Source organism: Dermacentor albipictus, chromosome 5, assembly GCF_038994185.2.
Source record: "Dermacentor albipictus isolate Rhodes 1998 colony chromosome 5, USDA_Dalb.pri_finalv2, whole genome shotgun sequence".
Classification (NCBI taxonomy): domain Eukaryota; kingdom Metazoa; phylum Arthropoda; class Arachnida; order Ixodida; family Ixodidae; genus Dermacentor; species Dermacentor albipictus.
Genome location: NC_091825.1, coordinates 18,727,652 through 18,754,042, shown reverse-complemented (window position 1 = coordinate 18,754,042; position 26,391 = coordinate 18,727,652). Strand labels below are relative to the sequence as shown.

At 46.1% G+C, this 26,391-nt stretch overlaps 1 protein-coding gene and 1 long non-coding RNA gene across 5 annotated transcripts in view; both read left to right on the top strand.

Moving 5' to 3' along the window:
• Positions 1–26,391, top strand: part of LOC135914799 (uncharacterized) — a 200,479-nt gene that overhangs the window by 122,287 nt on the left and 51,801 nt on the right. The window lies entirely within an intron of this gene.
• LOC135914800 (uncharacterized) lies at positions 499–15,743 on the top strand. 3 transcript variants are annotated; one of them, XR_011514788.1, is made up of 5 exons: positions 499–788; positions 9,326–9,445; positions 10,980–11,075; positions 12,635–12,858; positions 15,527–15,743. It is a non-coding gene; the product is annotated as an uncharacterized lncRNA (long non-coding RNA). The 3 variants fall into 3 exon arrangements; XR_010568420.2 differs by lacking the exon at positions 10,980–11,075 and having other exon boundaries at positions 12,635–12,854; positions 15,527–15,736; XR_011514787.1 differs by lacking the exon at positions 10,980–11,075 and having other exon boundaries at positions 15,527–15,736.

Genomic DNA, 26,391 nt, shown 5'->3' with positions numbered 1-26,391 from the left:
TATTTTGAGCGTATGGGCACGTCGATGGACGGGTCCCATAAGTAATTTCCGAATTGTCTTCTCGGCGACATTATTCGTGAACGGCGCTGGGCCTTGCACGATTACTTTGCGATAAAATATAGAGCGCAACACCCAAGTAAAACATAGCGAACAGCGAATGCGGAGTACAGCGGAGTAGTCATACAATCACGTAAAGTACACCCGCTGGCTAGAAAATCTAAAGCGTTGCCAGACGGTCAACTGCCTCGACGCTCAATGACTCAACAGTGAAACGTTAGATCAGCGTATCCAAGAGGTAGGTCTGGAAAATGCATTTTATATTATTGGGCAGTAGTGTGTGGCTCACAGGGCCGCAAACATTTATTAAAGTTTTGTTTCAAGCTTTTGTTATGAGTTTTTAAAAAAATAATTTTAAGCCAAACACAGCCATATCTAAAAAGTGAGCAGGAAACACTGATACCGTCTCTTTCGTTTGCGTCGTGTTTGCATTTTTCCGTCGCCATTTCGTACGTATTTTTGTTAGTTGCCTCCCGTCATGTTGGTTCTTTATTTTATGTTCCGGCCTCGGCACGTGCGTTTGTTTGCTCGGACAGCTGGAGCGTAAGATATCTCACGTCCTTGCGAAGTGAGTTGACGATAACAAGTGGGACGTGTATCCCGTGAATGCTTTGGCCGACACGGATGTGGCCTTCCGTCTCATATCGCAGCAGGGGTCAATTAAAGAAGTATTCAACTCATCAGTTGGAAAGAAGGAACGCCACCGGACCTGGCAGTACTCCTTGCCTTCGGTGAGTACATCTCGTGTTTTTTGACGGCTGTCCCTACTAAAGTAACATATTTAACAGGGAGAGGCGGGCTAGTTGGTGGTCGATATTGGAATGCATCATGTAACCGCGAAAACGACAACGGAAGATGAAACATCCGCGCCTGTCCTGTGTGTTTCTTTCCTCGTCCGTTGTCGTTTGCGTGGTTACATGATGCATCCCAACTAAAGGCACGTTACACGGAACCTGTCTCAGAAAAGTTTATGCGCTGTCCAGGTTGCCGGTGTAGCGTGTTGCACGTACAATCAATTGATCACTAAGACACGAAAAAAAAAAACATCTCATAGCGAATATGATCGACGCGACCAGTTTGTGTGCTAGACCTTGACATTTTTCATACGTATGCCCGAGCAGCGCAATGTAATACAGCCTAGCCACAAATTCGTGCCAGCTTGCCCGCTTATCAGTCGTTCTGCTCGATATTTCAGCAAAGTTCTGACTGGTGTCGCATAAAAGTCGCGGGCCGCTTTTATCGTCGCGACAAGAGATTGGAGGATTTTTTACAAGCACTGCTCCCGGAGGGGACATGTAACCGGCAAACGAACGCTTCAGAAGAGCACTTGATATTATAGCAAAAGAGGCGGCGCAGGTTCTCCAGGGCACCCAAGGGGGGCGGGAGGGTCAAAGCTGGAAGCAGGGCGGCCCGTAAGTTGGGGCCGCGGAGGCCGAAGCGTGTCAGGGGCATTCCACTGTAAGGCATTCGTATTTCGAGCTGCCGGTCTTCTACAGGTGGATGGTCACGCATTTATGAAAAAGAAGTAATATTTATTTATTTACAATATCGCAAAGGCCCCAGTAAAGGGATTTTACATGAGGGGTGGGCTATTTACAAATGCATTAAGTGTTATATACAATTTTTTTTATTACTGTATTGAAGTCGGTGCTACTGGAGAGGAGCGCAACGTCAGAGGGAAGGTAATTCAAATCTTGCAATGTTTTGACAAAAAATGAAGAAAGATTCACAGTGGTTCGAGCAGATGGTGGGTATACAGCTGTTTCGTGATTGGTGCTGACTTGATGGCAGGAGTACAAGGTGACGTGTGATAAAACTTGAACAATAGGCACAGACGTGCTATTCTGCAGCGTGCTGAAAGACTTCCAAGGTTTACACGAGATTTTAGTTCGGTGAGACTAGAATGGTATGAGCATTCTGAGAAAATGAATCTGGCTGCATGGTTCTGTACAGATTTTAGCATTTTATTAGGGTTACCTTGGTGAGGGTCCCAAACAGTACATGTGTATTCCAGTTTGGTCTGATTATTGTGTGATAGGCGAGAAGTAGGACAGAAGGATGTGGTAGATAAAGGTTACGATGTAAACAACCAAGAACGCGGTTAGCTTCATTAGTAGTAGCTTCATTAGTAGTAGTTCAGTAGTAGTATTAGTGCATTGTATGAAAGGACCGTGTTAAATGTGATGACAAATGAACACCTACGTACTTGTACGCACTTACACATGAAATTGCGAAGTTATAGATCAAATAATTCAGTGATGAGTAATATTGCTGGCAATGAAAAGAAAGTAGTGATGTTTTATTTGTGTTTAGTGACATGAGCTACTCGTTGCACCAGATTTCGATCCGTTGAAAGTCAGACCGAAGGGAGTGAATGTCAGACAGGTTGTTAATTGGACGATATATGTAGCATGCAGTCGTCTGCAAAAAGTGTGATGTTAGAAGAAATATCACTCGGTAAATCATTGATATATATTAGGAATAATAGTGGGCCTAGGATCGTGCCCTGAGGCACGCCCAAGCTGACAGGAAGGTAGGCAGAAGACTGTTTATTGGCGCGCACGAATTGCTGGCGGTTAGTTAGAAAATCACAAATCCATTCAAAAGCAAAAGAATTAACGCATGAAAGTTTTAGAAACGGGCGTTCATGAGGAACGTTATCAAATGCTTTCTCTAAGTCCCCCCCAAAAAAGGACACACACTCACACGATATATCTCACGTGCTCCTTTCTTCCGCATTCCAAAGAAAGCCTGCGAAATATAAAAAAAATACCATGTGACGGGGCAATGGTGCACTGTTATTGTGTTGCTTGCTCTCAAGCGTGCGATGGATGAAGACGTCGGCTGCAGCGAGACTGGCCCGTGACAGGGCGTTACGTCTGGTGTAGGTATCTGGGCGTGCGGCTTTTATCACATGACGGCACAAATGCATGCTGCTGGCTGAGCGGTGCCTAAGCGATAAAGCGTCTAAGGAGACGAAAGAGAACAAGAAGATAGCTTTATTTCTTTTTTATTCTTGAAATGGACACGAGCTGGCGGCCTGCCGATGGAGTGTAATGGGGTTGGGCGGGGAGGCGGCGTTAGGGCCGGAATGATTTTGCAGTGACCTTCAATCCAAAAAGTGCCTTTCGATTATAATGCGTGTTCGAAGAGGTCACCATCTCATAGGCACATTTTCCAAGCCGTTCTTGATCATGGTATCAGGGATGGAGTTGCAAACTTGTCTTACTTTTTCATTTAGGTTCAATGATGTTGTAGTTGGTGTCCGGTATACTTGATCCTTGATGTAGCCCCAGAGAAAGAAAGCAAGGGAATTAAATCTGGCGACCATGCTGGCCAAGCAATGAGCCCATGCTGTCCAATACACTGCTGCGGGAATAATTCATGCAGCCATTTGCAAGCTTTGCTGCTGCCGTGTGCATGAGCACCATCATGCTGATACCAAATATCCTTGATCCTAGCCAATGGAACTCGGCAAAGAAAATCCAAAGAAAATCGGCAAAGAAAAGAGGATGTCATTCATATGTTTCGCCTGTAAGCATGTTATTAAAAAACAGGGGGCCAATGATAGTGCCACCGTAAATTCCACACTACACGTTAACCGACCGCTGATATTGGTAATGTCTTCAAAACCCAGTGAGGGTTTTCGTTGCTCCAATAGTGAGTGTTGTGGATGTCCACGTGGGCATTACATGAGAAGGTAGCTTCATCAGTGCACAATGTTTTGTTGGCAACGCCCGGCGGAAGATAATCTTCCACCTTGATTATAATCCAGTTTGCAAAGTGCTTTCGATTTTTGAAATAGCGGGGCTCCAACACCTGGTGCAGCTGCATGTGGTATGGATGAGGCTGCCTCTTCTTAAGTACTCTTCACATTGAAGAATTTGGCACTCCAGCTTCAGCACCCACACTACGAGCACTTGCATGTGGGTCTGAAGAAAACTGACACAGTATCTATCTCCACGTCCTCGTCCAGGATTGAAGATTTATGTTGCTTCTTCGTAAAAGTCCCAGTCTGTCTCAGCGTTTCATATGCATGCACAATCATCATTGAGCTCAGATGCTTACCTGGATGCCAGTGTGGAAATAGCTAAAGTGCACGCCTTCTATGTCCACTTGACGCACCTAGAGCCAAAACCATATCCTCCTTTCCTCATTGGAGTAAGCCATATCCGCTGCTCAACGTTGGTCACAGCTGAATAGCGTTGCTGTAGAGAACACGCAGGGATATGTGTGCCTGAGGAGCTCTGGATATTGGGGGCGAGCTCCACCACTGGAAAAGCTCATGCCACCATCGGCGTGACGTGACATATGAGAGGTCACGTGGACACTGTGGCCGCATCTGCTGCATTGGAAGCACCGAAGCGAGCTGAAAATGAAAGTTTAAAGTGCCACCTGTGCTACAGTTCTGATTAAGTGGTGAGGCTTTACCGCTTGACAACATTTGAAAGTACTCTAATAGGTAGTGGCTGCCTTTGGAAGCGTGCAGTATGGTAGGCTGCTGCTCGGTGCCGTTGTGCCGGACGTACGCAGTGGAGCCTGGTGTCAGCCTTATTCACACGTAGCCACAGAACAAAGAGCCACATGAAGCTTGACTCGCGAAACTTAGAAGTGGCAGACAGCCATCACCTACAACTCCGGTATGCAGCAAACAGGTGCGAGGAAGATTTCTGCTATGGTGTCAGGACTGCGCGATGTTCGGTGAGTAGCAGAAAACGCACACCGAGACGCTTGCCCGCGCCCACTGCCTAGCTAATGTCATGACGGTTTTGGTCTATGAACTTGTTGACGCTAGATACTGGCAAGTTCACTGGAACGGAAAGGGAGCGGCAAGAAGCACATTAAAAAAAAGGCATGGCATATGGTCACGTTTGTGCTATGAATTATTGCACTGGATTACGACGAAGAAGCACAGGGAAATCGCACGCTGAGAAGACCGATAAGCATACAGTGCGATGCAACTTGAGAAATAATATTGGAACGTCCAAGAATTCAGAAGACAAAAAAAGATTTAATCGTTGCGATGGCACATCACAGTCACCGTAGGTGTCGCAATCTCTATCACAAAATTATTTTTGAACAGTTGTGATAGCGTCCATGCAGCAAAGATTGCCATTGTACTGTAAAATGCTCATATGCTGCAGCCTAAAGCTCACGGCACGGTGCGAAAACGCGCTCACAGCGAAAGCAAAACATTGTTCACAGACATGCATGCAGACGTGCAGTCGGTCGCTGCGAACCCGTGCGATCGCTGCATTGAGGCTTCATTCTGTTATGCCCCATTTGGTTACACAGACAGCCCACTATAAGAACATATTTCGCATAGTTTATTCGCAGCATTTGCCTACCTTTCCCGCAATTAGGGAGACTCCATCCTGGCGACCGCGTGCAGTGGCGCTCACTGTACATATGTATTCGGCAAAGAGATAGCGTCTGTAAACAATTCTGTGCTTTCAGTTTGCCCAAGATTATTATATCGACAGTCAAAAACTTCCCTCGTTGTGAGAGTACTTACATAAATGTTGAGGAGGGCCGCCACGTGGTGTTTTTTTAGCTCTGTAAGCGAAACCTATGAGGAGCGCGCCGCGTGATCTCATACTACGCAAGGGAGGAGCTTCTGACAGATGGCGACTCCGTAAGTCCTCGCCCCCAACATTGCAGTTCGCTGGAATTGGTTCAGACGAGGTACATAAGGTATGATCTACATCCGGTAAACTGGAACAGCCTGTGGGCGCACTCTCTCGGGGACTGACACGCTGGTGACGGTGCACAAGTGTGACGCCAGACGCGGCCACCCGATACTGCGACCACAAAGTGATGTGCATCCGTGGGGTGCGAGATAAAAAAAAAGTCTGGTAGACAGTAAGTGCGAGAAGGAGAGCAGACGGGGCCAGTATGGAAAGAGTTGTCTGAAGAATACATGTGTAATCTTTCTTGAATATAGCCAAGGTTTTTTTACCATTAGTTAGTTTTGTCCGCATGCGACTTATCCGCTGTTATTCGAGCCCTAAGGTTTAAAGTTGTAGCATCATCGTTCACTTTGAAAACTTTTGCAAGGTCATTTGTGTACAAAGGCAAAATTCCAGCAGCAGTAATTGCTTTCCATCATTCCCACGTACTTCGCCCTTTCCTTCTTTCAAGCAGAATCAAAATGCTGCTTTCATCTTTTCTCTTTTGTGGCCTTAGATGCTTTATCGCTTTGGCAACATTTGGCCAGCAGCATGCATTTGCACCGTCCTGCAATAACAGCCGCATGGCCGGATACCTACACCAGGCATAACACCCTCTTGCGAGCCAGTCTCACTGCAGCCGACACTGTTCATCCATCGCACGCATCAGAGCAGCACAATAACAGTGCACAAGTGCCCTGCCACGTGGTATCTTTTCATATGTTGTGGGCTTTCTTTGGAACACGGAAAAAGGGGCCATGTGAAATATACCGTGTTGGAAACAATTTATTGAGAGGTTTCTGTAAATGCTCTACAACTTTGCATCTCACACTTGGGGTCTGCAGCCAATACTTAAAAAGTTCATTAATTAAACATAAATAATCCGTTAGTTAAGGGGAAAATAAAAAAAACAGCCTGAGTAACTCTAGAACAGTGCCAACATTATGAATTTGGTTCACCTTGCGTCCAGAGTGCCTTTCATTTTTAAAACTTTGGCTCAAGCTATGTGGGACAAGCTGTATATATAGTACATGAGGGAGATTGAAAGGTCAGATGACATAGCTGGCTGTTCATTACACTATTACCAAAAAAGTTGTTTGTAAATTTAATAACTAACCCTCATTTATCACTAGTTGCGAATAAGCTCATTATGTAAACTAGGTTGGTACTTAACCAGACTTACTTAGTCAAGACAAGCATGGGCCGGTTTTTGTAGCAATGCCTTTTCCCATGGAGGAAAGAAACAAAGGAGGAGGGCTTGACGTCACATTTTTGAAGAAGTGACTAGCGCAAGGGTGGACATGAGACAATGAGACACTAAAAAGATGACAAGGACAAGCGCCTGTCCTTGTCGCCTTTTAGTGTCCACTCTTGCGCTAGTTACTTCACCATGGAATACCAACTAGCCCGGTCTTGCACCCCACATTTTTGAAGCCGGAAATGCAGCCATGTTGGTGTGCCATCTCCCTTTGTGCCTCCAATCAGCTCGCCAGAAGAGTTAGGCACGAGCTTTGAACTTGCATTGCTATGAGCTGCCAGAAGTGTGTGCTGCTGATGCGCATCAGAACAATGCCTGTGAAACTTCTTGATCAGTTTTAGTGAAGCAGACGCGATCCTGTGCCCATCTGGGGCATGTTGAAGAAGATGACAAAGACCTGCACCGCAAATACTTGAGTATGTCTGTTGCTGACACTTGCACTCACAGACCCAAAACATCTTTCAAGCTTACACACCTCGCTTCAAAGTCAGCTTGTCTTGCGAACATAATGTGCTGCGAGAAAGACGTGGGTCGAACAAGCTTATTTCACTTTTCAGAGGCCTAGCACAGCAGCGAGAGCTTAAGGGGCATGGTTGCTATGGCAAGGTTTTCATTTGGGGCACCATTACCAGTGCTGCATTGCGAAAAACAGCATGCGACTTCCGTCACACTACCTCCAACACGTCTGTGTTGGCCGGCGCCTCTCCTACGCTCTCCTTCCTCCATGCCTTTTCCCGATAAGAATGCCTTTCAGTGCTCTTCGCTTTAGTGAGTGGTCAAGCGAGGCTGTGTATCGGGCGGAGCTTTAAAAGAGGCCACTCATAAATCCGAAAAGCACTGAAAGGCATTGGCATCGAGAAAAGGCATCGCTACAAAGTACTGGCCATGCTCGCCACTTCTTTCTGTATAAGTAAATGCAAATAAAAATTGGCCCACAAATGTACAGGACTTGACACAGCATAAGAATTGGGGATAAGAGTTAATGGAGAATAGCTTAGTAACTTGCGAATCGCTGATGATATTGCCTTGCTTAGGAACTCGGGGGACCAGTTGCAATGTATGCTCACTGACCTGGACAGGCAAAGCAGAAGGGTGGGTCTAAAAATTAATCTGCAGAAAACTAATGCTTAACAGTCTCGGAAGAGAACAGTAGTTTACGATAAGCAGCGAGGTACTGGAAGTGGTAAGGGAATACATCTACTTAGGGAAGGTAGTGACCGTGGATCCGGATCATGAGACTGAAACAATCAGAAGAATAAGAATGGGCTGGGGTGCGTTTGGCAGGCATTTTCAGATCGTGAACAGCAGGTTGCCATTATCCCTCAAGAGAAAAGTGTGTAACAGCTGTGTCTTACCAGTACCCATCTACGGGACAGAAACCTGGAGGCTTATGAAAAGGGTTCTCCTTAAATTGAGGACGATGCAACGAGCTATGGAAAGAAGAATGATGGGTGTAACATTAAGGGGGATAAAAGAGCAAGTTGGGTGAGGGAACAAGCACAAGTTAATTACATCTTAGTTGAAATCAAGAAAGAAATGGGCCTGGCCAGGGCATGTAATGAGGCGGGAAGATAACTGATGGTCATTAAGGGTTACGGACTGGATTCAAATAGAAAGGAAGCGTAGCAGGGAGCAGCAGAAAGTTAGGTGGGCGGATGAGAGTAAGAAGTTCGCAGGGACAACATGGCCACAATTAGCACATGACCGGGGTAGTTGGAGAAGTATGGGAGAGGCGTTTGCCCCACAGTGGGCGTAGCCAGGCTGATGATGATGAAGCAAGTGATCATTGTTTGCATTGTGTTCAGTGGGGCTGGTTGGTTCATGTTTAGAATAAAGACAGGGACAGCACATCATGGAGTACAGGACAGCGCTCTGTGCTGTGCTCTTCACTCGCTCGCCCTGTGTTGCGCTGTTCCTGTTTTTATTCTAAAGGGATCATTGTCTGTGTTTATATATTTTTAAATAAGGTTTCCATTGAAACCGTTCAACGGTGTGGAGTAAACAAAAATATCGGGACATCTGAACATTCGAATATTATTCATCAAACAACCATGCAGGCTGACTGATCACTGGTTGTCTAGTTTTAATCTTTGAATAAGTTGGGAATCAAGCAACCGAATAACTGGTATTGCCAAAGGCCTCATTTAGTGGTGCTTTTATAGTTTGGCAACTACCATTGGCAATATTGAATTAAGGCGTGTTTGTAAGAAGGCATTATGTTGATAACTTCGATGACAGTCTGTGAAAATGCACTGCCCACAGATAATTTTCGTGGTCTGATACTGCTAAACCAATTGTTCTTGTATGTCTTTAAAAAAATAGATGCTTTCTTTTATTTCAGATATCAACCCATGCAGCACCTGTACTGTTCAGGTAAAGGCACTTCACGAAGAAAATCGGGAATTAAAAGATGAAGTGGAACATATGAAGCGGATGGCAGAAAAACACGATTACATTTATGGTAAAAAGCCTTTAAACATATGTTGCCACAACATTATACAGTCAGCAGCTGTCCTAACCTTGGTGCTTGACCACTTGCCATTGCTTTTGAAAAAGTTGAAGACCCTTCAAAATAAGAAAGAAGTTAATTTCATGAAACATGTTTTTCAACGGAAAGGTTTTTGCTGCCGTTATTACCATGTGAACTTGGTCACAAAGTGCCAAACTATGTCATAAAAGGCGCTGGTAAGAACACTCTTTCTTTCCTACGAAAGCACAACAAAATTTTTCAGGTAAATGAAGAGAAAGAAGTTTTACACCATAATGCATTCGTCGATTATCAGCCATTTCTAACGTTTTTATAGGCCATTGAAAGGCAGTAAAATGGCCTGTATTTAGGATTTTTTCCAGTAAAAGCTTAAATTTTGCATCAGGCAAATGGTCAGGACCTGTACAATGCTGAAAAAAAAATGCTTGGACGGAATATGGTACAATAGTGTACACATGTGACGACCACTCAAGAAAGCTGATACGGTGTGCTAATTTAACAATGAATTGAAAAAAAAAATATGCAAACACTGCCTCTTGTGATAGCTCATTTTGTTGTTATTAAACTGAGAAAGCTTTGTTAGAATAATTTTTTGCTTAAAGGGCGAAAAAAGGATATTGAAGTGCTATTCCACCGATCTCAAAATGTACAATACATCTTCTCACTTCAGGAAGCCTCTTGGCACCAAAGATGGAATGCATGGATACTAGCGCTCCATTGCCAATAAATAGAGGTTAGTCTAAACTGATTTTAAGGTAATTGCTTCATTGCTAGGGTGGTTATGAGCCTCTTCAGTCAAGCAGGGCTGCTAGATTACTTGTGTTTACCAGCATGTCACTGTCTGCTAATTTCCTGCTTGGTGCCCTTACACAGCATTGGGCAGTGCATTGATACCGACGTATTTGCTACCACACTACTTGTGCCAGTCTAGTTAGAATTGGGCAGAATGCAATAAATAAAATAATAATAATAATTGCAGATTCTCGTAAATATCAAACGAGTAAGTTGGTGGGAATGAGCTGCCCAGTATTGTGTAAGGATGATGAGCCGGCCGTTAGTAGACAGCGACATGCTACTAAATACACGTAATCTAGCAGCTCTGCTTGACTGAAGAGGCTCGTAACCACCCCAGTACTGAAGGAATCAACATAAAATCAGTTTGTACTACCCTTATGGCACAGGTACGCTCGTGTTTAGTACTACAGGCTCAATATATAACAAGAGATCAAAGGACGAGAGAAAAGAAATAAAATGTGCATGCATCCGCTAGCACAAAAACTTGGAAAAGGACAGCAGAAGCACAATGAGATAAACAAAGTGGCGAGTGATCGCTTTTTCATTCTGCGTAACTTGTGCATTTATCCACTTCCAGTTTCATTTCACATGCTGCCATGGCTCAGTGGCTGCATTTTCACTGTGGTGCAATCCAAAAGCACCTGTCTGTTGTGATATACTAAAGAACCATAAGTGATTGCTTTCATAATTTCGTAACCAATTTATTTTGCAGAAGCACCCAAATTAGTCAAAACGACCTAAAACGGCACTTGGCAAGGTTGTAAATCAAGCCAAACAAACAGTTGGACCTTTTGTTGCTTGCCCAAAGGTGCATATATCTATCATATCCTCTGTCTTAGCTAGCTAACATAAATGCATGAAATGGTACTGTCAGAAAAAAGGAATTTTTCGCACTATCCTTAAACTTGTTCTCTGCAAGCTCCAAGTCTCTTCAAGTCAAAGGCAGGAACATGCACATTGGTATAGCAATGCATCATCAGAAATTGCTGTTTATTTAAAAAGGTAGTAAGCAGGATGACCTCTCATTGATAGGCTGCATTTTTCATATCAATTTTGTCTGTGAAAGCACACATTAGGGTTGATGCCTGAGGAAACTTGTCACTGTCTTCACTGTAATTATGCATTTATGTTTCTGGCTAGAAACGTCATTTATAGTCCTAATATAATGCGTGCTGTGTAGCATCCATGTCTGAACCTGTACTTACTATTGCCAAAAAGCACTCGTCCTGTCTCCCTTTCTCATCCATGTTTTCTTTGATGAATTCATAACAGTGAGCTTGCGTTCAAATCCTTTTAAGCCACTGATAACTTACACCATCACCAGACAGTAACTTTAATGTCATGAGCTTGTACAATTTCACTTGACGGAGGCCACTTTGGTGTTACATGACAAAAAAGTGTCACCTGATATTGAGGGCTATGGTGCTTATCAGAGTAGTATGCACTTGAGCTTTTCCTGTGCCCTTATGCTGTGTGTAGATATCATGAATGGATATGAAAGTGCCAGAAAAACCAAACTTGCCTCCGGTGGGAGCCGAACCCACAACCTCTTCACTACAAATTGTGTTACCGCGGCAACTGTTCCAACTTCTAGATTCTTGGGTATTTTGTTTATGTGTAACCGTGGGTGTGTTAGCCAGTTCTATTCATGCCAATCCATTGGATGTGGACCATCCTTTTGGCCAATGGTGACGCATATGTGAACTTTATGACCAGGCAGCTGACCAATAAACTCTTGTATGCTACTTGAAGACATCAAACCTGCCTGATTCAAGACCCTCATTATGAAATTAAAGACAAAGGGAACTGAGGGGCCCAATTTTGTTAAACACAATCATGTGAAACCAACAGATAATAAGCCAAATAAAGCATAAAGGAAGTTATCTGTATTTTTTATTTAAGTGTAGAAATGATAAAGCAAAATGATAGTCGATGAAGAACAACTTGCTGCTGTAAGTCATGTCAGTAACTGCTGCAGGTTACCGCATTGTTTCTCTCCTTTAAACTTAGCTATTTGTTCCTAGATGTGTCACCCGCTGTGGTTGCTTAGTGGCTATGGTGTTGGGCTGCTAAGCATGAGGTCGCGGGATCGAATCCCGGCCACAACGGCTGTATTTCAATAAAGACAAAATGGAAAAGCGCCAGTGTACTTAGATACAGATGCACGTTAAAAACCCCAGGTGGTCCAGATTATTCAGGAGTCCCCCACTACAGTGTGCCTCATAATCAGATCGTGGTTTTGGCATGTAAAACAGCATAATTTAATTTTTTGTTAGGTATGTCATTGCCAGCAAATTCTGAATCTTACTCTGCAAAAGGTTATGGGCTATACAGCTCCCACATGATATTTTTTTTTCATGTTCCCAGGTGGACATTGGGGCCTGTGTGAGTGTTGAACAAGGCACCCTAGAGAAGCTATGCTGAGCATGCGAAAGTGGCCTTGGCAAATTTGCCAGGGCTCTTTTGTGGAATGTATTCACCCCTGAGGAGCTACGGGACGAACCGCTCCTGGGTGAGAAGAGCAACTTGCACTTAAACCAGCCATTCAAGGAGGCCTTGGACCCTATTCGTATCCGAGCTGTGATTAGTATGTACGTCAGTCCTAGTGGTACAACTCCAAATTCCAGTCTTGGAACATTATTTTAAAAATTCGTATCTCCTCGTGCGTTACCTAGCAAGAGATATGCGCCAGCACAGCAATATTTGCTTTTAGTTTGACTGGTCAAGCTCGGCACCACCAGGTAGCTGGACCGTACAGAGCGATCAGGCCACTCACGGACGTCTAGGCTAAAAGCTCCTTATCACAGCAATAGTAGCATGGAGAGGATTTAGTGTACGCCTCCACCTATCCATCAAAATCTCCAAATCTTGCCTGTGGTTAACAGAAAACCAAACACGCTGGGCATTGCGTCAGAATGCTCGCAACACATGCTGCTTCGACAGCTCGCTTGGGATCGACTGCCAGTCAGCTGGCGGAGAAGTTTGAGAGGCTTGGTGCGCTGGCTCAAGACAACTAGAAGGAGATGACAGGATGTCCCATCACGATGCAGAGCCAGTGAAGGCGGAGCTTAGCCTGGCGAATGAGTTGGAGAAAAAGCATGGCTATGGAGGTGGGGAACTTGTAATTGGCTAAAGTTCTCTTAAAGGGCCCCTGAAACAGTTCGGACAAATTTTGTAGACGCGTAGGATACAGCTAAAGTTAATCATTCACACCACAATTTGTGTGAAGCCTTGCGTATTAAGAGAGCCACTGACGATTACAAGTTACCCTCCTCCGTAGCCATGCGTTTTCTCCTCAACTCGTTTGCCAAGTGATCAGGGCTAAGCTCCGCCTTCACTGGCTCTGCGTCAGGACGGCACGTCGTGCCGTCTACTTCCAGTTCTCTAGGACCGAGTGCACGAAGCCTCTCCAACCTCTCCACCAGTTGCTTGGCAGTCGACCCCAAGCGAGGGCTATCGAAGCAGAGTGCATTCTGAGCAGTCTGTCGCAACGCCGAATGTGTCTGGCATTCCGGTAACCACAGCTGAGCGGATTGATGGGTCTTCACGGTCTAGCCACCTGTTGGCGCAGAGCTTAACCAGCCAAACAACGAGCTAATATTGCTCTGTCTCGGCGTAAAACAATTTAAGCATTTACAAAAACATGTTAACGAATACGCTCGTGCAAAATATTTACACCAGCAGCAAGGAATAATACACTTTGTTACTGTTACTGTTTTTGGTCAAGCTCTGTGCCATCAGGTGGCTGCGCCGTGCAGTTTGCGCTTCTGCTCATCCTGTGAAACGGCACAGTCAAACGGCCAGGCCCTGTCTCCTTGTGCTTGCATTTACACAAATACCGGTCTCGCGAAACACTATTGTGGTTTTTAGTAATCCTCCGGTGTAAAGTGACGGCTTCAAACGTGCAAATCCTGGTGCCGATTCGATATCGACAGTCCGATGCACTGCAGCCACTTCGCTCGTCTGCTGCCTTGCAGAGGGACATGGTGTCGCAGCTTGACATTGCCAGTTACTACGTTTTCAGCCTTCAATGTAACAAAGGCGAATCGTGTTTCTTGCGAAAGGACTGAGACCGACTATGACTGCGGAGCTCTCGTAAAAATGGAGCACGTTGCAACACAAGCAGACGACACTTGCTGTGCGCCAGAAGTGTAGTGACAAATTTTTCTTGTGCATTCTCTTTCTGTTACTTTCTTTTTATAGAAACAAATTAACTAACATTCCAACTATTAAGAACAACATTGGTTCACCATAAAGTTAAAAAAATTATTGATGAAGCGCGCTGGGCGGCCAGTCGGATAGCTTGCCCTACCAGCATATTAGGACAGTTTACATCAAGTGGTTAGATGCGGCTGAAAATTCAGCCGAGTGGTGTGCTGTGATCGGCAGCAATGTAAATTTTTGAAATCTTATAATAAATTATGTGCTTTAACCGGAGCACTTACATGTGTCAAATAATGATCAGAAGGACCTATCCTCTAATGGCTCAGTATGTTTGTACAGAATCATCAAAATCATTTCGGGGTCCCTCTAATGTAAGATGCTTTACACAGATTGTTGTGCGAATGTTTTACTGTAGCTGTGCCCCACGTGCCTACAAAATTTGTCCGGACCATTTCGGGGACACATAAGTGTGTTTTAGCAACAAGGCTGTATGTCAACGCTTATTAGCCTTCATATAGCTGTGATACTTTAGTGTTGCTATCATTGCTTCCACTTTTGGGTGAAGCTTCAACTGTTTTTGTCATTGAAATTCATTTTTTCTGATTGCCCGACAATTTGATAAGGTTTACGCACCCTTTTGGGTAAGAGAAATTTGCTGTGAGGATAAATGAATTTATAAAAGGTCAAATTTTCATTCAACAAAATTTTTGTACAACGAAGTTAAGTGCTGGTTTTACTGGCTTCGTTATAGAGGATTACCTGTACGTGCAAATGAATTATATAAAATTCTAATGAATAGCTGCTAACACACTGACCTGTTCTTTATGTATGCCAAAGAGCTTGGTGCCAGTACTGAGATGTTTATCTTCATTCTGCCTCTGCTCTTTACAATATTGTGGTGCACACTTGATAACTGCAGACCCTGGCTCAAAGTACACAACGTAGCTAAATTACTCTGTGATGATGTTTTATGACTTACACTAGCAGTGTGGCCTGCACCTAAACATAGCATAAGGCTTCACTTTGTTATTATTTTATTAGACAGCTAGAAAATCCTGTATGCATCGGTAATCTTATGCTGTATTTCTTTTCCAGACTACACATGCTCCAAGTTTCCCTCTGCCAGCCTCTCCTACATAAAGAACATCATCTCCTCAGTACTGGCAAGAGAAATGAAAGAGCCTGAAGCTCAATAAATTTGTGGGCTATTGTACAAAAGGAATGATTCACATGCTTTTTGTTAATCACGAAGTTGTTTCTTTTCATAACACCACAGGGAAAGAGGCCTTGCAATGGAAAGCTAGAAAATGCACCTTGAAGACGTCCCGAGGCCAAGCCATGCCTCAATGGCGAATATCAACATTAGTTAATTTCATGTTGCATTGCACCTTACAATCCATAAATTTAATATTGCATTCCACTTTACAATCCATAAACTTAATGTTGCATTCGACTTGAAAATCCATAAACTTATTGTTGCATTGGACTTGAAAATCCATAAACTTATTGTTGCATTCCACTTTACAATCCATAAACTTAATGTTGTATTCCACATTACATTTCATGGAAATACAATTGTTCATCCATGGGAATTCCATAGAAAGTCAAGGCAATAACTGGTAAATGAAATTACAATGGTTTCACGGTGGCCACTTTTCAATGCTGGTCAACAAATCTGCAATAGTGGGACAATGATATTTCAACAAAAATTTTGTTGATTGAGCAATAGGACGGCAATGGAATATCTACTAAAATTCAACACTAATTTTCATAAGGGTTAACCAAGCTCAGTTTGTTTTGACGTGGTGCACAACAATAACTGTAATCTGTTTTTGATTATAAAGAAGTGCCGAACATCACCTCTTTCTCAAGGACGTCATGGGAATATTTGGGAAGACCTTTTTACAGCCCCTGATAATGGTATTGTGGCCAGCCAGCTTTGCTTGGATGCCTTTATAAATTTCTGTTCCTGATCATTGTGTGCTATCAAGTTGCTAAAGTCTATGCAACTGGTGCAATGCATTACATGTTTTTATAGTCGGATACAACTTTAGGAGGCTGCGGAATGTGCACTTTTAGGCAGGTGAACACAAACCTGCACCAATGGGCACGCACTCTAGACTGACATCGTGCCGCCGGACAGACTAATACCTGCTCGATGGAGAGGGACTATTTTTTAGATGTGGAGGCAATCGGCTGCTGCGCTTTGGTCATCTGGGCGGGGCATCTCCTGTCTTCTGAAGTTGTATCCGGCTGTATAGGACGCCCCTTTTCATGCAACACAGAAGGACAAAGTGTACAATTATTTGGCCTATGAAATCGATACATCAGAAGTGAGCTATGCAAGGGCTTAAGATGCGTCAAAATTAGTACATCCAAATATATGACATTGGTAAAGAATATGTGGTATCGAACATGCATGTAACGGCATGTTTGAATCGGGGAGTGTTTCAGTCGTGCGCAGTCTATAGGTTATAGCATTATTAAGCTCCTGCTGTTTCCTGTCTTTTCATTGTGAATTACACACAACGTTCATCTTGTGGCTAATCAACAGGCACTGCCTTCTTGCACATAGAAAGAACAAACAGCAGAATGACGTGTATGCTGCGTTAGTGTATTTTTCATTTACATGGTCCAAGAGGGGCATAGGTTGTCTTACGTTTTTGCCTATTTTGAAGAGACACCAAGTGCATGTTACAAGTGTCGTAGTATGCACAGCATAATGTTTGTTGCAATAATTTTATTCATGCTCTTGAATAAAGAACAACATATTAAACTGAAAGCTTCTTTATAAGGTGTCTTCTGGGGGCTCGACTGGAGAGCAGTGATGGCACCGATACTACTGTTGCTGAGCAGCCCTCTCGACCTCTGCCACACTCTCAAGAGCACGTGCCTGGCGCTCGCTTACTGCCAGCAGGCGGTTGAGTGCCTCCAGCAGCAGAACGTTTTGCTGCAAAAAAAGTGGACTATTGGAATGAATCACCTGCATATATACCATTATTTCCAAAGAAAAATACTCGTTGCACTATTGGTACTAAGTGCCCTTAACTGTGGAAGCCTTTAGTGTAGTATGCATAATAAAACAATGTCGGGACAACGTTGCTTTATTTTTCATAACTGGGGTTGTCTTTTTCATAGCCAATTCTCATGTTGATTAGTGTGCCAGCGGTTGAGGTGTCCCTTCACGGGTCTCTACTGTCAGCACCATAAACCTCTTTTTGTTCACTGCAAAACAAATACCTCTCCCTACAATCCCGTCTTATACGAGTTGATTGCATTTTATGCCTACAAACATCATATTTTTGTCCCATTACGCAATTTTCTACCATCCTCGGCTGCAGTCCTCTCTCCTTGACATCCATTCTGTCACGTTTATGTAAACACCTGTTATGAATTGGCAACAAGTGATTGAAGACGTGCATGGCCTGCCTGACGATTCCATTTTTTTTCTTAATCTCAGCTAGCATATCAGTGTCCACAGTTTACTACACCACTGTCTTCCAGTCTTAATGCTATCTCCAACAATTTTTGTTACTTCGCTTTCTGCACAGTCCTCGACTTCTCAAGATTCTTTGATAACCTCCAGGTTTATGGCCCATTTTGCATAACCGGTAGAATGCAATAATTGTAAACTTTTTTCAAGGATATCGGTAACGTGGCGATCACGATTCGGTAATGCTTTCCATGTGCTGTTCAACCCATGGAATCTTGGTATAAGTTTCCTGCTTTATATCAGTACCTGCTATTGATATTTCACCTGGATAAAGGTATTCTTCCATAGATTCTGCAAGCTTAATGTCACTAATGAATTTCTGTTATCTCACGAAGTTAGTGAAGGTTACCTTCATCTTTTTTATATTTTTGGCGTGCCCACGTGCTTTTAAAAGCACGAACGCTCATTGATTCTCAATGCCTTTTTTAAACTGCTGGACATTCAGTTCTTTACTACGAAAGTGACTTAATCCGTGCACTCTTATTATGCTAAATATGAAACAGTAGAAAGATACTTATCTGCAGCTTGTCGATGTCTCCTTCGCTGTGTTGGTAGCGAGATCCATCGTCGGCACCACCTCCTTGTTGAATCGTAGCTATATAGGATGTCATCCTTTTGCACACACTATATAATATTCCTGACGCCCGCAGTGACGCAGATTGGAGGAACTCAGCGCACTCGCAGAAGAAGCACCGGACAAGTTGTTTCTTCAGCATTGCGCCGTGAACAGTAGGTGCGCGTTGCGTTCTGTAAAATCACCGAAGCTATTGGCAGTCGTACAGGGTGCACGGAATGGTTGCTCACGGAGGAACAGAACTATCCAATAAATAGTGGCCATCGTCGAGCCTGATCACTGCGTCCCGCACTGCAAGATCGTTGTACGAGTTTGTTTACACTGGGCCTCTTCGATGTATAGCTGCCATGGCCGCCCGGTGAATGGATGTGATGGCGCCACCACAGTATTCCCTCGTGGTATAATGCGAAGCGTACTAAATTACAATTTAGTCTAATACGCGTTCAGTGTACATCTTGTAAGCTTTAAACTGCTTCTAAACCGCGTTAAAGTAACTAATATTATTGTACTAAATGCATTTGTTTTATAACTTTCTTGTGCATGTAATGCATTCGGTGGAACGACAAACAAGTGAAAGAAGGCACGACCATGCACCGACGGTATGATCACGTGACCCCCAGTTTGTCGACCGCCCAGGAGGCAACGCCCAAAGAACGATAGGCACCCAGAGTGAATCTAGATAAACTAATGAAACTGGAGGCTTGTCGAAAGATAAACTGTGTCTCGGTACCATTTGTGTTTTCATCTTGGGGTGTCTACAGAGCTCGTGAAGATCCCGAGTTTCGCCAAACTCGGCGCATCCTGCATGGCACCCAAGTGCAAGAAAAAAATACACACATTTACAAACAGACAGGGGTAGAGGTATTAGGAGCCGGTTCACAAGCTGTTGTGTCTAACTTCTCGTATGCCTTTTTTTCTTTTTACCGTCCTCTTGGCAATGTCTTGGGAATATTTAATTGCAGTATATCACGAGAATTCAAAAGCAGCGTGGAGCTGTGTTGTCGAAAAGCATATCGAGCGCTGGCAGCACACCTTATGCGTGATTGTGTCACAGCACGCTTTCTACAGCTTGCGCGTGCAGTGAGCACTGATGGACAGCAATCAATCAACAGTGCTAACCAACGCTCGAACAGCGCCGCTAGAGGCTCGACTATCTTTGTGCTGACGGCGATCGTTCACGCTAAGTTGACGGCGACAAATCTTTGCGTTGGAAGCTTCTTTTGCAAATGTTTTTGTTGACACACTCGTAGGTTTGTTTCATGCTCGCACGCTTTTCTCATTTCTCCTGAGACTTGTTTTGCTCCATCACTTCACCCCGCCCGACAAAAAACGCAGCGACACAGTACACGAACACACCCGCCGCTTACAGTAGGCACCAGACTTCGGCAAGCTTTTCTCCCTGTAAGTTCACTCGGGGGCAAAAAAAAAAACATGGAACAAACACGCAGGATGTGTGTTTGCAGCGGTCACTACGGTATGTTGTTTTTAGGCAAAGCGTAGCGCAGCGTCAGCGATGATCCCTGCAATGTTTCTTCGCCGAATCACGGCTTAGAATAAACGCACGCGCCATAGATGCCGCATCGTAAGCTCACGGTAATATTTCTGGCATGGTAGACCATCACAAACAGTTTGGGAATTCACTGTGACGAAGGGCTGACGTACACAGCTGACGCGACTTGGCCCAGTTCGAAGCGTGGGCAGCCACCCTCTTCGTCGGCGGGGTCACCGGCCGTCCGGCTCATGACGTTTGTCCAGAGTGCGCGCCCATTGGTGCATGCTCGTGTGCATCTGCCTCGGAGGAGTAAACGCCCCGTTTTTTCTAAAGTTGTACCTGACTGTAGTGAATACTTCGCTCCCCCAATTCGAAATTTTTGAAAACTAATCATGGTGATGATGGCGAAGTGACCATCTTTTCCTTGACAAAGCTGCAAAATCTTCATAAAGGGAATGGCAACGCGCTTGAGCAACAACTTATCGATTATCTCATCTTCATATGATCACCCATTTCACAGTGACACCTACCGTGGAAAAGCTGATCAGGAGAACATGAAAGACCTACCCAGAACGTGCGTTGTAATGAATGTGCTGAAATTTTTAGACGCGCCAACAAACTACACAATATTGGGAATAGTTATAGCGCATCGACAAGACTTGAAGGTGCGGGGATTTTGGGCTACAGGAACCATGACAACAGAAAGAATGGATATGGACATTTCGACGCGTCAAAAGAACTCTCCGAACGAAACACGGGATGCCTAACTAGATACCTCATTGTCAAACGCTTGCTTGGAAGTGGAACCAAGAATAACTGCATGTGCGTTGTCACAAACTACCACGCAATTCACACAGCAACAGCCAGTCGCTATAGCCAGAAGGAGTGAAAGAGGGTGAATGTGCCGCAACCGAAAGTAATTTAAGAATACAACACGCATTTAGCAGGCGTTGTCTTTCTTGATGGTTTTCTTAGCGAACATGACATTAAAGTAAAAAAGTGGTACTGGTGAATGCTTAGCAAGTGGCCGGTAACACTTGGCATGGCTGCTTGGAGGTTTTGTGTGGAGCTCGGAATTGAGCCAAAGCTTGACCAGTTACAATTTTCAAGCGCCTAGTACAAGGCTTAATTTAATGATTAAGCGGGTCATATCTCGAGACAGACCAACACGGATTGGGGCCTTCTCGTTCCACTGCAGAAAAAAGAGGAGGGTCATCATATTGCTACGGAACAATATGTGCGATCACGAAAAGGCGAGCAGTGCGAAGACGACGACGACGATGAGAAGCTAGCGCGGGCTGTTGCCTCTTGGCCAAGCGCAGCGTATTTTCTTGTAAATATACTTGTACATAGCTTTTCGCCTACGTCTTCCTACGTAACATATCTGGTGAAGGTGGACGTTCCCTGTACGTCGTCACGGAGCTTCGCAGTGGACGGTACGTCGAGCCTTCCTTCATGGCTCCCGGCGACGACAACCGGACTGCCCCGGCTCCGACACCTGCTGCCACTTCGACGACCTACATCACACTCCCCGCTCCCCGTGATCCTGGCGTATTCTCGGGCAAACATGGGGAAGACGTCGACGACTGGATCCGCCTGTAGCAACAAGTCAGCTGCAATAACCAGTGGGACCTTACTATTATACTCGCCAACGTAGTCTTTTACCTCGGTGGCACACCTAGAGCTTGGTATCGCACGCACGAAGATGAGCTCACCAGTTGGGATTCACTGAAGACACAGCTTCGGGAATTGTTCGGCAACCCCTACGGTCACCAACTTGCCGCGCAGAAGGCGCTTTCCGGCCGTGTGCAGACGTCAACACAGCCGTATGTCACGTACATTCAGGACGTCTTGGCTCTGTGCCGCAAAGTTGACACCCACATGACTGAGTCAGACAAGGTTGCCCACATCGTCAAAGGCATTGCCGATGACGCCTTCAACTTGCTCGTTTGCAACAACGTAGCGACTGTGGATGTTGTTATAAAAGAGTGCCGCCGCCTGGAACTCGCTAAAAGTCGACGTATTGACCAGCAGTTTGCCCGTCTGCCCAACACCCCGACGACATCTTCCTGTGCCGACACTCCTCGTCCCAACAACACTGCCGATGTTACCAGGATCGTCCGGCGTGAGATCGAGGCCGCCTATCCGGCTGCCTTCGACTCCAGTCCGACCAACACATCTGCAGTCACGGTCTCACTGATCCAGGCAGTTGTCCGCCAAGAGTTCGAAAACATGGGTCTTCACACCGTCTGCTCGGCCCATCCTCCTGATACCCGCCCGGCTTCTTCGATTCCGCCCCGTCCCGCACCTTCGTACCCACCACGTTTGCGCAACCCATCTGAATGGCGCACTGCTGACGACAAGCCCATCTGTTTCCACTGCCATCAAATCGGGCACATTTCTCGGCACTGTCGCGAACCAATGGTCTGACCAATCAATGGCCTGACAGAGCGGTTAAACCGTACTCTTACCGATATGCTCTCCAAGTACGTTTCCAAAGACCACCACGACTGGGACATTGCCCTTCCTCACGTAACATTTGCGTACAACTCTTCCCGACATGACACCGCCGGATTTTCTCCATTTTATGTACTTTACGGTCGCGAACCTACCTTGCCCCTAGACACGGCACTTCCTCCTGCTGCGATCTCAACAAGCGAGTATGAGCGCGACGCCATCGCCCTCGCCGACCATGCACGCCAGCTTGCCCGTGCTCGACTGACAACCTCACAAGCCACTCAGCAGTGTCATTACAACGCCCGTCATCGTGACGTACAGTTTTCGCCTGGTGCGCTCGTGCTCCTGTGGTCGTCCTCCCGTCACGTTGGACTTTCAGAGAAGCTCCTTTCGCGATACACAGGGCCCTACAGCGTGCTGCGCCAGGTGACGCCTGTGACTTACGAAATTGCTCCTGTGGGTTCAAACTCGTCCTCTCTTCTGGCATCAAGTGATGTCGTGCATGTCAGTAGGCTCAAAGCCTACTACACTGCTTCCGAGTCCGATCTTTAGTCGCTCCGGGACGGTGCTTTTGCAGCCGGGGGTAGTGCTACGGAACAATATGTGCGATCACGAAAAGGTGAGCAGTGCGAAGACGATGACGACGATGAGAAGCTAGCGCGGGCTGTTGCCTCTTGGTCAAGCGCAGCGTATTTTCTTGTAAATATATTTGTACATAGCTTTTCGTCTGCGTCTTCCTACGTAACAATATTGGGTAATTAGGCAAGCAAAGCTCAATATGCACCCGAATGATGTGCCGAGTGTGCAAATTGCGCTTGCATATTCATTCTCCAATGGCTTACCACAAGTGAAGGCCATAGGCTTCCGCAAAACTCAGAAAAAAATTATGCGTTGTGTATACAAATTGCGCCATTGTTCCCTTTTGGGAACATGTACTATAGTATGAATGAGTTGTGCTAATCAAACAAAATTGGTTTTCCAAGTGTAAAGCTTCCTATGGATGAACTATTTTTATAAGCGCATCTAGTGCCGGCGTTTAATGGCTTAATGCGCATGTGTGGTACTGCGCTTTTATTGACTAGTGTCACAAAATAAAATCGGTTGTAAATTTGCGCTGGTCCGTGTCTCAGCCCTCTTGTTCTCTTTTTCGGGCATCATCTTGTGCCTTAGGAGCCCAGCAGAAACTGTACTCGGCGAAGAATTGCTTCGCACGCGAGCTCACACTTGCGCGTAAGTGCGAAGGCGCGGATGGCGCAGAGAGGCTGTCATAAGAGAGCAGCGCAAAAGCACCGTTTTGTTTCCGGGCGGAGACAAGCTGTCTAAGAAACACTTCGTTTAAAAGGAGGACGATTCGTCCCGTAGTGCGGGCAAGACATTGGTTACTGTCGGATGTGTCATGTTTTGGAGCGTGACGAGATTATGTTGACCGAGGCATTTCCATGTGACATGTACAAGCTTCTCATGTTCTCTATACTTGTAATTGTTCGCTTAACCAGACGAACGTCCCTCGAAAACACACACAAAAAAGAATTGCTTCAATCGAATTCGACAGTGGGCGACATGTACCGAATTTTTCGCTGTGAAAAGGAGAGAAACAATACCTCACAATCCTTACAGCTTCATTCATAATTTCGTGACCTACGGTATTTCTTTTCTGAACTCTCTAGTAATATCATTACTTTTGCGAACATATTGACACGTATACTTATCTTTATCGGGCAACCACGTTTCGCCGCTTAAGAACTGTAATCGCAGAGCGAGGGACGCGCCTGCATGTATCCGACGTTTCTGGAAAGTTATCGACGCTTCTATCCGCGTGTCTGTTGTCGCCGAACCTTGTGTTATCAGATTTCATCGCGTGACACGAATGGTGTAGAACTTTGTGGAAGACACGCGGGTCCCATCAGTTAATCTGGAACATTCGATGACTGATCTATAAAAGCCGACGCGCTTGACGCGCTGATCAGATTTTCGACGATCGCCGAGCGTGTTCGCCGCTATCGTTGCGCTATAAGTGTAGCCTGTTTTGTGGGCACAGGTTCGCCCAATAAAAGTTAGTTTTCTTGTTCACAGTATTGCTACTGTCTTATTCAACGTCACCACCACGTGACATCTGGTGGAGGTGCTTGTGCGTTCATGTACCGAACGCCCCCGCAAAGTCGCGACCCAAGCCCGAAGCCCGAGGACAGAACCAACATCGCCGAAGACCAGCGTGCTAGCCGCAGACTGCAAGGACTGCCCCCAGAGCACGGACTTCTACCTGAGACGACAAAGAAGATCGTGGTCAAGACAACGCCAATGGCTGCCCCGGCGTCCCCTGTTATCCTACAACAACCTCGGGACCCACCAACCTTCCATGGAGCAGCGACTGAAGACCCGGAATCATGGCTGGAGACCTACGAACGAATCGCAACATTCAACAACTGGGACTCCGACGAGAAGCTGCGGCATGTCTACTTCGCCTTAGAAGACACCGCCAGAACTTGGTTTGAGAACAGGGAATCGACCTTGACAACGTGGGACCTGTTCCGTAGCGGCTTCCTACGCACCTTTACAAGCGTCGTGCGCAAGGAAAGGGCTGAAGCTATGCTGGACGCCCGAGTGCAGCTACCAAACGAGAACGTTGCCATTTTTACAGAAGAAATGAGCCGTTTGTTCCGCCACGCCGACCCGGATATGGCCGAGGAGAAGAAAGTCCGCCTACTGATGCGTGGGGTAAAGGAGGAACTTTTCGCCGGGATGGTAAGAAGCCCACCGAAGACCGTCGAAGAGTTCCTTTCTGAGGCGACGAACATCGAGAAGACACTCGAAATGCGGAACCGGCAATTCAACCGCCGTGCAGGCTCTACCCACTACGCAGGAATTCAATCGCTGGCTACGGACGATCTGCGCGAGACCATCAGGGCCATTGTGCGCGAGGAACTGCGGAGGGTCTTGCCTTCGTCGCAGCCTCAAGTGGCCTCGATCGCCGACATCGTAAAAGAAGAGGTGCACCGATCGCTTGGAGTTCCTCAAGTGCAACCAGAACCGCCGCAGCCTCAGCCGCAAGCGATGAGCTACGCCGCCGTCGCCCGCCGTCAAGGTCCCCTTCCACGACCGCGCCAGGACCGCGTAACGCCGCAATTCCGTCGACCACCACCGCCGCCGCCAGCACGCCCACCCGTCGCCCAGCGCAGCTACCCGAGGAAGACAGACGTTTGGCGTGCTCCCGACCACCGCCCGCTCTGCTATCACTGCGGAGAAGCCGGACATGTGTACCGCCGATGCCCATACCGCAACTTGGGACTGAGAGGGTTCGCCGTGAATGCGCCGCGTCCACAGCTTGGCGAGCGCCCACGTGACATCGCCGATTACCTCGCCGCTACTCAGTGGAGCCCTCGACGGCCGTCCCGTTCGCCGTCACCAGGCCGCTACCTGTCGCCGCAGCGCCGACCATACACCGGCCCAGCCCGGGGCCGCTCTGCGAGCCCATATCCGGAAAACTAAAAGCAGCAACCGATGGAGGTGCGGTTGCTGTTCGTCGAACTGACGAAGATCCTCCGCCGTCGACGAACACGACGAAGAAACCATCTCGACGACCTAATGACGACACGCCGCCGTCCCGAAGAAGTCGCGAAGCCAAGACTACACCGACAAAAGACGACTTGACGACGCAACGTTCCAGCTTCAGTTCAACACGACGCAGCCGTGATCCGACGCCAAGACCCAACTGCAACGCAAGACAAAGAACCACCGACCTCGACGTACTTCTAGACGGCCACGCAGTCACTGCCTTAGTCGACACAGGGGCCGATTACTCCGTAATGAGTGGACACATCGCCGCCCAGTTGAAGAAAGTTAAGACCGCATGGGAAGGCCCTCAGATTCGAACCGCTGGAGGACACCTCATCACGCCGACTGGGATCTGCACGGCAAGAATAACCATTCATGACCGGACTTACCCT